At 47.8% G+C, this 15,772-nt stretch overlaps 1 protein-coding gene across 2 annotated transcripts in view; it reads right to left on the bottom strand.

Annotated features, from left to right (window-relative positions):
• The window catches only part of ETFRF1 (electron transfer flavoprotein regulatory factor 1), a 30,610-nt gene that overhangs the window by 4,066 nt on the left and 10,772 nt on the right, over window positions 1-15,772 (bottom strand). The window contains exon 1 of one of the 2 annotated variants that reach the window (XM_032978150.2): window positions 1,001-1,160. The exons of the other annotated variant lie outside the window; for it this stretch is intronic. The gene's annotated coding sequence lies outside the window, so the exon portion shown is untranslated. Of the gene's footprint in view, window positions 1-1,000; window positions 1,161-15,772 lie in introns of those variants that run through there. 2 annotated transcript variants of the gene reach the window in all.

Genomic DNA, 15,772 nt, shown 5'->3' with positions numbered 1-15,772 from the left:
CTAAGCAAATCACTAAAACATATATAAATTAAACTAAACTATTTTTTTATTTAAAGCTTTCATGACTGCAGGGATTCATATTCTTGGTTCTTTCGGTAAAGTCACGTAGAAGGGAAACAACTTTACCGAACGAACCAAGAATATGAATCCCTGCAGTCACGAAAGCTTTAAATCAATTTTTATTTTATTTTACCAGGTAAGACCCACTGCGCTGCTTCTTTTTCAGAAGTGACCTGGACACAAACAATTGCTCAACTAGGTGGCTTATCGCGTATGACTGCTAAAGACTCTAAAACACGTGATGGTTATTCTAAATGTGGCGAGGAAATACCGGAGGACCCGGGAGAAAAATCCACGCGACCACGAGGAGAGAGAGACAGCACACTCCAAATATACAGCAGCAGCAGGCATCGTCAGGAGCCGAGATTGAACCCACGACCTCCTGCATACCAGGCGAGGTAGTTAACATCTCATAGCCACCGTGATGATGATGAGAGAGACCGCACACTCCAAATATACAGCAGCAGCAGGCATCGTCAGGAGCCGAGATTGAAGCCACGACCTCCTGCATACCAGGCGAGATAGTTAACATCTCCTAGCCACCGGGATGATGATGAGAGCGTGAGAGACACGCAAACTCCAAATATACAGCAGCAGGCGTTGTCAGAGGCCGAGATTGAACCCACGATCTCCTGTATACCAGGCGAGGCAGTTAACATCTCCTAGCCACCGCGGTGATGATGAGACACAAACTCCAAGTATACAAGAGGCATATTCTTGGTTCTTTCGGTAAGGTCACGTAGAAGGGAAACAATAAAATAAGAACCAAGAATATGAATCCCTGCAGTCACGAAAGCTTTAAATCAAAATGTATACAAGAGGCGTCAGGGTCGAGGGTCGAACCCAGGACCTCCTGCATATCGGGCGAGGTAGTCAACATCTGGCGCAGCCTCCGTACGCCACAGCGGCGGTGTGTATGCGTCGAGCGGCGCCCTCTTACTCTGCGGGCATGAGCGAGGGGTCTCCCCACAACTCGAGCTGACGGGGCCGCGGGTTGCGACGCGAAGCCGGAGTCGGTCACGGTGCCAAGGCAAAGGCGCGGCTGCCAGAAGGCCGCGGTTTAGATTTCGCACCACGCATGGGCTGTGAAGGTCACGTGGGCGGGAGGCTTTGGGTCAATAGGACGCCGGGGGTGGCACTTGCCGCCCGGTTTCTTATCTGTTGTAGGGATTTTGAGGTGAAGGACAAAACCCGAGCTCCCATTGGTCAGCGCGGTTTGTTTACATAATTAACATAATAAATGTTAATTTTGCGTACAGCTTGCATTATTATTATTCGTCGCGGTATATCGTACGATATACATAAACAGTGGCTTCTTTTACTGGCAAAAAAAATTACGACGTGATTTGAAGTAAAAAAAATATTGAAATGTCAAGAAATGTGTGGTAAATTGATATCGCGAAATAACATATATACGTAAAAAAACGTATAAAATAATTATATTTGTATAATATATAGCGACATAAATATTTTAAATCGCGATATCAATTTAATAAACTTTTATCGCGATATATAATATATATCAAAACTGATATCGCGATATGTCCCTATATATAAATATATATAAAAACATCTGAAATATATAATATGTTAAATATACATGCAAAAAATATATACGTGAAATATAAAGCTAAATACAATATTTTTATGGACGGCAAAAAAAATTGTGGTTTTCACACCTGATGATGATTGCTTGTGTTGCAGTCGAAACGTCGTGAGAATTTTATTGTTTTATATTTTTTTTATTATTTTATTGTTTCCCTTCTACGTGACTTTACCGGAAGAACCAAAAATATTAATCCCTGCAGTCACGAAAGTTTTAAATCAAAATATAGAATTGTTATAACAACACTCCTACAACATCAGAGTGCAGCGCCACATTAAATCCGCACTACAATGACAATAAAATTTTTGATTTAAAGCTTTCGTGACTGCAGGGATTAATATTCTTGGTTCTCTCCGTAAAGTCACGTAGAAGGGAAACAATAAAATAACTAAAAATATAAAACAATAAAATTCTCACGACGTTTCGACTGCAACACCTGATGATGATTGCTGTGTTGCAGTCGAAAGGTCGTGAGAATTTTATTGTTTTATATTTTTTTATTGTTTACAATCTACGTGGTGACTTTACCGAAAGAACCAAGAATACAATGACAATAGTTTAAAGCGATTTGAAGCATGTTTTATTTTCAAAATGGGGGGGGGGCAGACCTTTGTGACGTCATATTTGAGGGGGGTCTGACTTTGTGACGTCGTGTGAAGGAAGGGGGGAGGGTAAAAAAATCGTCCAAAATCGCGTGACGTCATTTATGGACGGCCCCTCTCCTCCCGTAGCTAACGCAAACTCACGCAACAAACATTCATTATAAGGTCGCACTCATGACAAGCAAAGTGCTCGCCGCAAATGAACCACCAATACCTCGCTGCTGATCTCGTCTAGGAGCTATAAACCATCAACCACGCGACACTCCGCTCATCCTCACAGCAGCCGCAGAGGCTTTTGGCTCAGCCTTCGAACAAAGGCGGTGGTAGTCGCATCACCATCATCATCACCATCATCATCATCGCCGCGACGCTTTCAGATGCACCGCTTCTGCGGCCGTCTGGAACGCTCTCCCCCTTCCGATATTAGGAAGCCACTGGAAGCTACGCACTTTTAAATCGTCATCATCATCATCTAGATCAGGGGTGGGGAACCTTTTTTTCTGCCAAGGGCCATTTGGATATTTATAACATCATTCGCGGGCCATACAAAATTATCAACTTAAACATTAGTCCGTTATGTTTGGTCAAACGTTTAATTAACTCGCCCCTAATGTGATTGCACGATGACATCGGATCTCGCAACAGGTGCTGGCTGGATTGTCGCGTTGCAACATTGTGAGAGATGGCAGGGTCTTGGAGAGGAGGCTTTCATCCAGCAGTGGACAGATAATAGCTGCCGCTGATGATGATTATAATAATGTTGATAGTGCATCAAGCGAAAGGTTAAGAACAAAATTCTCAACCCGTGGGGCACGTGGAGGGTTGGCCACCGTTAACACCGCAGACCAAACCCAGCCAAATCTCTCAGTCAGACCCAGGTCTATTATCAACTGCGTGGTCTCCTGCACTAAAGTTCAACACAGCCGACACCGGTACCATGCATCTCGGAACAAATCTATTCCTGCCGCCAGACACACAGATGCCAAATTCCTGGAGCGTTCGGGTAAAATCTGAACAGGTGACAAGCATAGTGGGTGAGTGAGTGGGTGAGTGAGTAGGTGAGTGGGTGGGTGAGTGAGTGGGTGAGTAGGTGAGTGGGTGAGTGGGTAGGTGAGTGGGTGAGTGAGTGGGTGAGTGGGTGGGTGAGTGGGTAGGTGAGTGGGTGAGTGAGTGAGAAGGTGAGTGGGTGGGTGGGTGAGTGAGTGAGTGGGTAGGTGAGTGGGTGAGTGAGTGGGTGAGTGAGTGAGAAGGTGAGTGGGTGGGTGAGTGGGTGACTGAGTAAATGAGTGCGTGAGTAGGTGAGTGGGTGAGTAGGTGAATGAGTGGGTGACTGAGCAAATGAGTCCGTGAGTGGGTGAGTGAATTGGTGAGTGAGTGGGTGAGTGAATAGGTGAGTGGGTGTGTGAGTGAGTGGGGGGGTGCGTGAGTGAGTGGGGGAGTGAGTAGATGAGTGGATGGGTGAGTGGTTGAGTTGCCACCTTTTGGACTGCAAACCAAACTCAGACATAATTCTCAGTCGTCACTAGATCTATCATCAACGCTGTGTGGTCTCCTGTAGTGAAGTTCAACACAACACGACAGGGCAATACCGGTGCCGTATCTCGACACACAAGGCAACCCCTGCCACCCCCGGTACGCAGATGCCGATTCCTGGAGTGTCCGGATCACACTCGGCCATCTGTCGGGATCAAACCCGGAACTGTGCCTTGCCTCCAGGCAGGTTTTCCGTAGGGTTTCAAACGATAATTGTTAGTACCACTCTTTTTGGTTCTTTCGGTAAAGTTACGTAGGTAGAAAAAATAAACAGATCACGACGTTTCGATCGCAACACAAGCAATCGTCATCAGGTGGGACAACCACAGCAAGAAAAACTGCTGAAGTAGGCTTGTTAGTATTGATAGGCAGTTTAACACGTAGTAGAAGTAGGCTTTCGCGACCAATATAATCATCCATAATCGAGGTTATTTTGTGGTTAGATCGCACAGTCAATTACTAAGGGGTTTGTCACGTAAACACAACGTGCCAATTCGTTGCTAGTTCAGCACTCAGCATTGTGTGATGGAGAATAAACCCACTGCAACATTTACCATTCTAGTACAGTGACGTTTCGCCGGTAATGACAACGACCGGCATCATTATCAGGCGACACGCTCGTCAGGCGCGTATAACGACACGTTTATATTAACCCCCCCCCCAATAAATAAAACCTCCGCTATTGTGGATATAATAATTGTGCGCCTTCTGACAGAGGCAAACAGGGCTAGCTCGCAATGTTCACCACCCCACCCACCAAGTAGCAAAGCATTAACAAGTGGGCAGTTGTTGTCCGTTGTGAGTGACCTTTGCCGACCCCGCGATGTCACGATTCACCACGGCGGTGCCACATTGCGCGTGCTGGAGTCGAAGACCGAAGGTCGAATGTGGACATGCGCACGAGCAGATCGAGTCCGTGCCCGAGTGACCGTGGCAGGAGGTTTAGTGGTAGAGGTTGGTGCAGTGGCTCCTGGCCGGGGTTGATGGCTCTTTTAAATGTGCGTGCATACATTTGATTTGTGTATCTCCGTGGAGAGATGTATGGCGGAGGCTGTAGGGCAGGGGTGGGGAACGTCCGGCCCGCGGGCCGTATAGGGCCCACGAAATCATTTGGTCTCTGGCCCTGCCAAGGCAACCGCAGGTGGAACTCGAAATTCAACAAATCTAGGAGCAAACCTGGAAAAGCAGTTGCGAGTAGCAACAACATCGTCAATACCAGCTAACATCATCACACGCCTCGCCAAAGAGAAGCAGTTACAGCCATCACATTAGGGGTGAGTGTATACAATGTTTGAGCGAATATAACAGGCTTATTTTTAAGTTGACAATTTTGCATGGCCCGCGAATGATGTTATAAATATACAAGTGGCCCTTGGCAGAAAAAAAGGTTCCCCACCCCTGCTGTACGGTCTACTACATCCTTGTGATGTCATATTCTCAACAACGACGAGAGTTTTTTCTCGTCATTGTTGTTATTATTATTATTTTGTGTCGCGTATTACGGAACAACGACCCACATCGAATGATCTGGCAGTTCGCCAGCATCGGGGCTCAAGGAAGCCTGGCACTGCTGATGAGACACCTGAATGTTGAAACCAGTCCAGAGTTTGCTTGCATTGTTGCTGCTGAAGTGAAGCGCTTCCAGGAGACCTCGTGTGTCTCGTGGGATGTGTGAAACATACTTCATTTATATATATTTTTTTAAGTGCATGGACACATGTTTATAGACATCTGTCCATGCACTTTTTTTCATGAAACTCTGTTAGATTCGTGGTCACGACGAACCACTTCTAGCCCCAGCGACCCCCATCTCTAACCCGCATCGACCAGCGTGGCGAAGTATGGTCAAACAACCCCCATTACCGACGTGGTGCGGTTAAGGCCTTGATTCAGCAGTAGATTGACACGGGGCTGTCAATTAAACATGTATGATTGAAACTTTGATTTAAAGCTTTCGTGACTGCAAGGATTCATATTATTGTTTTATATTTTTAATATTTTATTGTTTCCCTTCCACGTGACTTTACCGAAAGAACCAAGAATATGAATGATTTAAGTAACTTTTTGTTAGCCAATGGGCACATCACCCAGTGCACGTGACCAAAAGCCGGGGTTTGGGGGCCTGGATAGTGTTTGGATGGGCGACCACTCACTGTGCGCGTGCCAGGTGCTATAGGCTTCCGCGGGGCCACGTTGTAGTCAGCAGAGGGCAGCGGAGCAAAATCCACCTTCCTACTGTACTTACATCCTCCCAACATCATTGTTCCCCGCTCTCCGCCAAACCCCGCATTGGCAGTCGTGGTGAAGAAGTGTGTGACGCTTAAAATCAAATCATAACAACAATCTGCAACGAACCCGCACGGCTCGGGCAGGGGATCTCATCCAGCAGTGGACTGACCAAAGGCCCCATTGCGAGAGAGAGAGGTCTGTGCTTCCCAGCGGACTCTCGCCGGTGTCACGCCAAGGACATTGATTCTGAATCGGGAATTTTGCCAGAGGGGCCGCTTATGCCATGGAGGGGGGGGGGGTGTGGAGCTCTTTGGCACGACACGCAGATTTTCGCTCAAATTTACCGCCCAGCCAACGCTGCCCGCTCGGCGCGACACCGCTGATTTCCACGCTCCAAGTGGCGCCCGCTATCAACGCGCTGGGGCAAACAGCGCCGGGCAAAACGCGCTTAAACTTATTATTAACGACGGGTTGCGAGTTTGCCAACGTCGGTTATTAATTGAGCCGCCTGTTTGCCCGTGCGCGCGTTTTATGGCGGTGGACCGGAGGAGACGCAGCGCCACAGGCAGTTTGCGGAGCGAGCGGGAATCTCGCACTATCGCTCGCACGCTCAGCACCACGTCATGTTTGGCCAATGACTCGTTCATTTGGTGTAACACGGCCACGGAATCTCCGTGCGTGACCGATAACGAAAAGCGCCAGCCCACGCGCAATGATGGGGTAAGAGGTGGCCGTGGTGGGGTTTCGTGGAAGCGGTGGGTTTATCAACCAACTCGAATGCCCTCTCTGAATGACACGACACCGATCGGACAGAGGTGCGTGCGTGCGAGCTGGAAAGGAGACTAATTAATGATAATCATCATCATGTAATAATGCTACCAGGAGCAAATACAGAGTGCTTCACAAAGATGTTAACACTTACATGGGACTATCGTTTTAAATGCCAAATGAACCGATATTAATAATAGACTGTAACATGATAACAAATGTAAATGTGAATAACTTCAAAAAGTTAAAGAGTCTGCCACTTGAATTTTGATTGAAAGCTTTCGTGACTGCAGGGATTCATATTTTTGGTTCTTTCGGTAAAGTCACGTAGAAGGGAAACAATAAAATAATAAAAATATAAAACAATTAAATTCTCACGACGTTTCGACTGCAACACAAGCAATCATCATCAGGTGTGAAAACCACATCAAGAAAATTTGAAAAAAGGTGGCGGTTATTTTTAACGTTAGCACCACGGAGAGCGATTTGACAGTTTGTTCAGATGGACGAGTCCATCTATGTTCGGAAAAGAGGAGGGGGGAGACGAAAAATAAAGGATGCGGTCTGAAAGCCACCTTAAGCGTGAGCAATCAATTAAGACCCGAAATGGTTTATCAAATCCTTCCAATGATTGCTAAGCCAGAATCCATCTTCTCGGTTGAAATTGTCTCCGTGTTTGTATATGTGGATAGCCTCACGAACGAATCTCTCACGGCTTTTTTTTTAAGCACCCTGTAAGCAGTGACTTGTCGACAGCGAACGGTGAACGTTGTGACCCCACGAGTTTGCTCACGTCGAAAACGGCCCTGCTGAGACTGCGTCCTCCAAGAAACCCGTGTGGAGGATGCTTGGTTGCTGAACACGTGGTAGGAGGCTTTCGCGACCAATATCATCCATAATAGAGGGGTTTTTTTTCTTTGGGTGAGATCGCGTAAATATATAAATGCGTCGTTAAAACCCGCCACCACCCGACACAGCCAACTAGTAAGGGTTGGCACGTAAACAGAACGTGGCCGATTCGTCACTTAGTACAGCACTACACCGGTGTGTTGGAGAGCCAAGCCACAACATTAAAAAAATATAAATTGCCGGGTTTAACGACACATTTATATATTTACACGATCTAACCCCCCCCCCAAAAAAACCTCTATCATGGATGATATTGGTCGCGAAAGCCTGCGTGTTCAACAGAACTGACCTTGCTTCATCAAACCCTCTGTGTAATTAGTAACATTGTACATTTTCGCATACGATTGAGACCCTAAGGGGTGCAAGGCTGCAGTACATGCGAAGAACCACCGGCCTAGAGGATTTGGCTACTACTGTGAATGTCCACGCGTGATAAGCCACGCGACTTCTGAAAAAAACAAAAGCCATATACAGTGAGGGAAAAAAGTATTTGATCCCCTGCTGATTTTGTACGTTTGCCCACTGACAGAGAAATGATCAGTCAATAATTTAAATGATAGGTTTATTTGAACAGTGAGAGACAGAATAACAACAAAAAAATCCAGAAAAACGCATGTCAAAAATGTTATAAATTGATTTGCATTTTAATGAGGGAAATACGTATTTGACCCCTCGGCAAAACATGACTTAGTACTTGGTGGCAAAACCCTTGTTGGCAATCACAGAGGTCAGACGTTTCTTGTAGTTGGCCACCAGGTTTGCACACATCTCAGGAGGGATTTTGTCCCACTCCTCTTTGATCTTCTCCAAGCCATTAAGGTTTCGAGGCTGACGTTTGGCAACTCGAGCTTTCAGCTCCCTCCACAGATTTTCTATGGGATTAAGGTCTGGAGACTGGCTAGGCCACTCCAGGACCTTAATGTGCTTATTCTTGAGCCACTCCTTTGTTGCCTTGGCCGTGTGTTTTGGGTCATTGTCATGCTGGAATACCCATCCACGACCCATTTTCAATGCCCTGGCTGAGGGAAGGAGGTTCTCACCCAAGATTTGACGGTACATGGCATCGTCCCTTTGATGCGGTGAAGTTGTCCTGTCCCCTTAGCAGAAAAACACCCCCAAAGCATAATATTTCCACCTCCATGTTTGACGGTGGGGATGGTGTTCTTGGGGTCATAGGCAGCATTCCTGATTGATTGCTTCTGTGGACAGGTGCCTTTTATACAGGTAACAAGCTGAGATTAGGAGCACTCCCTTTAAGAGTGTGCTCCTAATCTCAGCTCGTTACCTATATAAAAGACACCTGGGTGCCAGAAATCTGATTGAGAGGTGGTCAAATACTTATTTCCCTCATTAAAATGCAAATCAATTTATAACATTTTTTACATGCGTTTTTCTGGATTTTTTTGTTTTGTTATTCTGTCTCTCACTGTTCAAATAAACCTACCATTAAAATTATAGACTGATCATTTCTTTGTCAGTGGGCAAACGTACAAAATCAGCAGGGGATCAAATACTTTCTTCCCTCACTGTAGCTCAGTGGGGCCCCTTACCTGCTGCAATAAAATAAACGAAAAATAGTTTAATGTCTAGGTTTTAGATGTAGGAGAGATGTCACACAGATGGAGTGCACAGAGTGAGACGCTTGGGTAGTGGTGGGACGCACCTGTAAACCCAGCACCGCGGAGGCAGCAGCAGCGGGGGGGTTGGTGGATCACACACGGATGTTGCGACACTCCCGTTCCCGTGAGGTGGCGTCATCGGAGGGATCCGCCAATAAAAACTGCGCAAACAAAGCCCGCAGCTGACCGCCGTCACGTCGCCACCCTGTCCGCTTGCCGGCCCATCCTAAGGCAAACAGGACGATGAATCTCAACGGACTCTCACCCGGCCCCATAAAGGGTGCCCGACCGACAGCCTGAACGTGTCCCCACGTCTTATCTGACTCGCGGAGGCTGGGCGAGCGGCTCCGGAATCACCTGGAGGCGCCAACGCCACCGCCTTCTCTTTCTTTGCGTGGTGGTGGTGGTGGAGGCGACGCCACCACCACCACCACCACCACGCGTTTGTGTTGACCGTAGCACTGGGACAGCTGTGGCCCAGCAAATAGACCACCCCACACACACCAGCGGATAACCAGCAACTAGACCACCCCACTTAGACCAGCAGATAACCAGCAACTAGACCACCCAACTTAGACCAGCAGATAACCAGCAACTAGACCACCCCACTTTGACCAGCAGATAACCAGAAACTAGACCATCCACTTAGACCAGCAGATAACCAGCAACTAGACCACCCCACTTAAACCAGCAGATAACCAGCAACTAGACCACCCCACTTAGACCAGCAGATAACCAGCAACTAGACCACCCACACCAGCAGATAACCAGCAACTAGACCACCCCATACACACCAGCAGATAACCAGCAACTAGACCACCCACACACACCAGCAGATAACCAGCAACTAGACCACCCCACTTAGACCAGCAGATAAACAGTGACTAGACCACCCCACTTAGACCAGCAGATAACCAGCAACTAGACCACCCACACTTAGACTAGCAGATAACCAGCAATTAGACCACCCCACACACACCAGCAGATAACCACCAACTAGACCACCCCACACACACCAGCAGATAACCAGTGACTAGACCACCCACTTAGACCAGCAGATAACCAGTGACTAGACCACCCACTTAGACCAGCAGATAACCAGCAACTAGACCACCCACTTAGACCAGCAGATAACCACCAACTAGACCACCACACTGACACCAGCAGATAACCAGCAACTAGACCACTCACACACACCAGCAGATAACCAGTGACTAGACCACTCACACACACCAGCAGATAACCAGTGACTAGACCACTCACACACACCAGCAGATAACCAGTGACTAGACCACTCACACACACCAGCAGATAACCAGCAACTAGACCACCCCACACACACCAGGAGATAACCAGCAACTAGACCACCCACTTAGACCAGCAGATAAACAGCAACTAGACCACCCCACTTAGACCAGCAGATAACCAGCAGCTAGACCACTCACACACACCAGCAGATAACCAGTGACTAGACCACTCATACACACCAGCAGATAACCAGTGACTAGACCACCCACTTAGACCAGCAGATAAACGGCAACTAGACCACCCACACACACCAGCAGATAACCAGCAACTAGACCACCCACACACACCAGCAGATAACCAGCAACTAGACCACTCACACACACCAGCAGATAACCAGTGACTAGACCACTCACACACACCAGCAGATAACCAGTGACTAGACCACCCACACACACCAGCAGATAACCAGTGACTAGACCACCCCACTTAGACCAGCAGATAACCAGTGACTAGACCACCCCACTTAGACCAGCAGATAACCAGCAACGAGACCAAGACCGTAACCATGGAGTCAACATTGGGGGGGACCAAATCTTCCAGGCGGTCTGGGGGTCTCCCCCCCCAGAAAAAAAATCTTAATTTGAAAACGAATTTCCTGCCTAAAATATATTTTTTAAAAATCACTAACACATGGGATGGACTTTTTTTTTTTTTTTTACAATAATATCTAAGAGTGTGTTGTTTTACATCGCTCTGTTTATTATTTTCTACCTTTTCTTGTTTCATTGTATGTAATGGTGGCAGAGAGATTAGGGATTAATAAAGTACAACCATAACCACAATCATATAAACATAAATCTATTTTATAGCAAAATATTGGGGGTGGGGGGGGGGATATTTTTATCATATTTGAACATTGGGGGGGATGTGTCCCCCCCAATATATATTATAATTACGGCCTTGGACTAGACCACACACACACACAATCCCTCTCTCTCTCTCTCACCCACCATGTCCGCCTTCACAGGGGCACGGATTGGGAAAGACCACGTGGCGTTTGAGATGATCTTTCGCACGCAGAGAGTTCGCATCTGCCCGTTTATTTTTCCTTTCTTGCATTTGTAACTTTCTGACCCGCTTCCTGCTTGGACATACTTGACAAAGAGCTTCATAGCTCATCGGATTTGTCCAGTGTAAGTCACGATTCTGATATTCCTCACGGCCACGCTGCTCGTGATTGTTTCTTTTAACATGCAGGAGGCTTTCGCGACAAATATCTTCAATAATATCGTTTTTTTTGTGGGGGGGGGGGGGGGGGGGGTTAGGGGCCGTCCATAAATGACGTCACGCGATTTTGGACAATTTTTGACCCCCCACCCCACAAAAAGTCAGACCCCCCCTCAAATATGACGTCACAAAGCTCTGCCCCCCTCCCCTAAAAAAATTAAACATGCTTCAAATCGCTTTAAACTATTGTCATTGTAGTGCGTATTTAATGTGGCGCTGCACTCTGATGTTGTAGGAGAAAAACATTTATTAAAAAGTCTATTTAATTAAGTAGAACGTGTTGTCTATATTTATTTAAAGTTGCGAATTTTGATGTGACGTCACATTTCTCAAACCCCCCTCCAGGTGCGTGACGTCATTTATGCACGGCCTCCAAGACACAACCTGCGTAGTGCTGGACTAGTAACGAATTGTCACACTTTGTTTACGTGACAAAACCCCTTACCAAATCGCTGAGTCGGGTGGTGGCGGGTTTAACGACACATTTAAAAACCTCTGTGATGGATTATTGCTTCATGCTATCCCCTTTCTTGCGTTGAATTCGTATCCCACATTAGCACGGTTGGCTTACGTATGGTCGCGAAAAGAATGTCAACATACGGGCAGTCCTCGGCGTACGAGCGTAATTCGTTCCCGAGTCCCCGTTCGTAAGTCGAACCGTTCGTAAGTCGAACCGTTCGTAAGTCGAACCGTTCGTAAGTCGAAACACAACAACGCGGTTATTTCAAACGCCAATACGGCCAGCGTTATGAACCGCGTCACAGTTCAACAAAAACTGAATCGTTGTGAGACGCACGATTAAGACTAAATATTGTACATTTGGATAGCAAATAAAAGTTGACAAAGTAATTTAAATGTTGCAAAAAAACCCCAGCTTTATTTACGTGCACACTTATCTGACCAAGTGCGCTCCCACTACACAATACACACACACAGAGTGACAACGCCGACCCGCGTCGTCATCATCATTATCATCATCATCATGCTGCCGTCAAACCCCAGCGGTGGTTTCAAATGCTGTGGCGGCCTCTCACTCGCTCACAAATGACGATGAGTGAAGACCACCAACGTGACAGCGTCGATGATCCAGCAGTATTCCGCCGCCCCGAGAAGTTGGTCGCAACCAAACTCCTTTGTTTAAAGCGATTCGGTGGAGTTCGTAGCCACGACCTACGCACGTCCGTTACGTACGTGCGCGTGTGTGCGCGCGTGTTGGACTTCTTTCCCACCGTACGTAGCCAGCCAACTGTGCCAATCGGAGGTGCGGGGGGACCGTGGGGTACGCAAACGGCCGTGGGCCTACATCGAACTTAATCTGGCCCCTGGCCTATACATCGGATTTGGGGTTTTGTCCATGAAGACTTTCCCCTCTCACCTAGACCCCACCTCCTCCATGGGAACTTCCCAGGATTTCTATGCCCGGTTGTTGTTGATGGGGGAGGGGGGGGGGGGTGAGCCAGGATGCTGGGATGTGAGCCCGGGTTGACTCCATGCCAGGGCTTGGCAGGAGGCTCGGAGTTGATTTCCTCAGAGGAGACCGCGACGCAGGGGCACCGCCGAGGGAGAAGAGTAATAACACGGAGACAGAGAGACAGAGACAGAGAGACACAGAGACAGAGACACAGAGACACAGAGACAGAGAGACACAGACACAGAGAGACACGGAGACACAGAGACAGAGACACAGAGACAGAGAGACATACACAGAGAGAGACAGAGATAAAGACAGAGAGAGAGACAGCGAAAAAGGTTACGAGGAGTGGGTGGGTGGGTGGTGCGTAAGAAGCTTCTGTCCCACGCGGCTGTAAATATTTTACTGCCTGAAGATAACGGTGTGGGTGTGAACGGGGGCCTATAAAGGTGGCGAGTGACCGAGGCTGTCTCTCCAAGCGTCGCTGGGTGCTCTCAAGGCGAAGGACATCACACGAGAGGCGAGGGTGCCACGCAAGAGGGTTGCTTTTTGGCGGTGACTGCGACAGTCCGATCTGTGATCATAACGGGTGGGTGCTGTCTTCGAGATCTCCGTTCACTCCGTCGTCGTCGTCATCACCGTCAAGGTCATTCTCACCTCCACCATCATCATCATTTTCACCTCCATCATCATCATCATCATCATTCTCATCTCCACCATCATCATCATTCTCATCTCCACCATCATCATCAACATCATCATTCTCATCTCCACCATCATCATCATCATTCTCATCTCTACCATCATCATCAACATCATCATTCTCATCTCCACCATCATCATCAATATTCTCATCTCCACCATCATCATCATTCTCATCTCCACCATCATCATCAATATCATTCTCATCTCCACCATCATCATCGTCAAAGTCATTCTCATCTCCACCATCATCATCATCGTCATCGTCAAAGTCATTCCCATCTCTACCATCATCATCATCTTCATTCTAATCTACAGCACCACCATCATCATCAACATCATCATTCTCATCTCCACCATCATCATCATCTTCATTCTAATCTACAGGACCACCATCATCATCATTCATCATCATCATCATCATTCTCATCTCCACCGTCATCATCAACATCATCATCCTCATCTCCACCATCAGCATCATTCTCATCTCCACCGTCATCATCATCTTCATTCTAATCTCCAACAACACCACCATCATCATCATCATTCTCATCTCCACCATCATCAACATCATCATTCTAATCTCCACCACCACCATCATCATCATCATTCTCATCTCCACCATCATCATCATTCTCATCTCCACCATCATCATCATCATCATTCTCATCTCCACCATCATCATCATTCTCATCTCCACCACGACCATCATCATCGTCAACGTCATGACGATCTACAAAATCGTCATCATCGTCGTCATCATCGTCAACGTCATGATCATCTCCATCATCATCGTCAACTTCATCATCCGGATCTTCAGCATCGAGTTTCAAGTGCCAAGTTTGTTTTGTGTAACGCACGTGCAGTGTGCTCGCTAACAGCACTTGCCCCAGCAGCCGGTTAAGGCTATACGGGTGGTCTTTGTCCGCGTGTTCAACTTCCTTCACACCGCACGTAGCCAACCGCGCTAATCGGAGGTGCGGAGTAAGGACAACAAACTAAAACACGACAACACGCAGTTCTCATGGAATTAGTTTGTCAATCTCGATGGTTTAAAAGTGCGTCGGCGGCAGTGGGCTTCCTCCTACCGGAAGGGAAGAACGTTCCAGACGGCCGCAGAAGCAGCACGATCTGAAAGCGCCGCGCGATGCGAGAGACCAGGTTGAGTCTCATTCGCTCGGGCGAGTGATGAGAGGTGAGTGAAGGAACGAGTCACGTAGGAGGAGGAGGTGGTGGTGGTGGTGGCGTTTGTTGTCTGGGACTTCTTGTGAACTCCATTCGGATTTTTCAAGCAGCATCAGCAGCAGCATCATCAGCAGCAGCAGCATCTTTGGGGTTGATTTTGCACCGTTAAAGGTTTTAAGCAATGTGGTTCCGGGGGGGGGGGGGGGGGTGTGAGGTTGAGAGATAGAGATGCGCGTGTGTGTGTCTGTGTGTGTGTCTATGTGTGTGTGTGCGTGTGTGTCTGTGTGTGGGGAGCGGTAGTGTAGCGGTTAGCGCGCTGCGCTATGAACCTGGCGATCCGGGTTCGATTCCCGCTCACGGCCAACACCAGTGACGATTATCTGAAGCGGTCCCGGGCCTCCCCTAGGTCGACTCAGCCTCAAATGAGTACCTGGTGTGGTGTGTAAACATCGCCACTAGGGAGACAAAGGCGGTCGGGCGTGGTGCTGGCCACCCACCCCCTCGTGTACCGTTCCGGCCTTCATAGGTGCTCGTTAACAGCACTTGCCCCAACAGTCTGCCGAGGCTGTACGGGGGATGTTTGTCTTTGTGCGCTCCCCGTCTCTCTCTCTCT

Source organism: Petromyzon marinus, chromosome 65 (assembly GCF_048934315.1).
Source record: "Petromyzon marinus isolate PM22_M1 ecotype Great Lakes invasive population chromosome 65, UKy_Petmar_22M1.pri1.0, whole genome shotgun sequence".
NCBI classification, from domain to species: Eukaryota; Metazoa; Chordata; class Hyperoartia; order Petromyzontiformes; family Petromyzontidae; genus Petromyzon; species Petromyzon marinus.
This window is presented reverse-complemented; position numbering and strand designations above follow the sequence as displayed.